Genomic DNA, 1,174 nt, shown 5'->3' with positions numbered 1-1,174 from the left:
AAACTATATCAACTTGTGAATCACATATCAAACAAAAGCTCTGTATGCAGAATAGACATACATAATTATTTATTTAACTTTTATGTTCAGGAGTAAACAACAAACACATGCAGGTCTGTTATATAGGTTAACTTGTGTAAAGGGGGTTTGTTGTACAGATTAGTTCATCACGTAGGTACTAAGCCTTTGTACTTATTCGTTATTTACCTGATCCTCTCCCTCCTCCCACCCTCCACCCTCCGATAGGCCAGTGGCAGTTGTTCCCCTCTATGTGTCCATGTGTTCTCATCATTTAGCTCCTACTTTTAAGGGAGAACGTGTATTTTGATTTCGGTTTCTGCATTAGCTTGCTAAGGATAATGGCCTTCAGTTCCATCCATGTTCCTGCAAAAAACAAGATCTCATTCTTCTTTATGGCTGCATAGTATTCCATAGTGTAGATGTACCACATTTTCTTTATCTATTCTATTACTGATGGGCATTCAGGTTGATTCTATGTCTTTACTATTGTGAATAGTGCTGCATGTGTCTTTTTGATAGAACAATTTCTATTCCTTTGGGTATATATCCAGTAATGGGATTTCTGGGTTGAATACCAGTTCTGTTTTTAGGTCTTTGAGGAATCACCACACTGTTTTCCACAATGGTTGAACTAATTTACACTTCCACCAGCAGTGTATAAGCGTTCCTTTTTCTGCACGAATTCATCAGCACCCATTTTTTTGCTTCAGAATACATGTTTTTTTAACTCTTAAAATCAGCAGCCGGGCCCAGTGGCTCACGCCTGTAATCCCAGCACTTTGGGAGGCGGAAGCAGGTGGATCACGAGGTAAGGAGTTTGAGACCAGCCTGGCCAGCACGGTGAAATCCCATCTCTACTAAAACTACAAAAATTAGCCAGGCATGGTGGCGCATACCTGTAATCCCAGCTACTTGACAGGCTGAGGTAGGAGAATTGCTTGAACCCGGGAGGTGAAAATTGCAGTGAGCTGATAGCATGCCACTGTACTCCAGCCTGGTGACAGAGTGAGACTCCGTCTCAAAAGAATAAAAAAATCAGCTGGGCGCGGTGGCTCAAGCCTGTAATCCCAGCACTTTGGGAGGCCGAGGCGGGTGGATCATGAGGTCAAGAGATCGAGACCATCCTGGTCAACATGGTGAAACCCCGTCTCTA

Source organism: Cebus imitator, unplaced genomic scaffold (assembly GCF_001604975.1).
Source record: "Cebus imitator isolate Cc_AM_T3 unplaced genomic scaffold, Cebus_imitator-1.0 Scaffold338, whole genome shotgun sequence".
NCBI lineage: Eukaryota > Metazoa > Chordata > Mammalia > Primates > Cebidae > Cebus > Cebus imitator.
The sequence above is the reverse complement of the archived record's forward strand: the minus strand, read 5'-3'. Positions refer to the sequence as shown.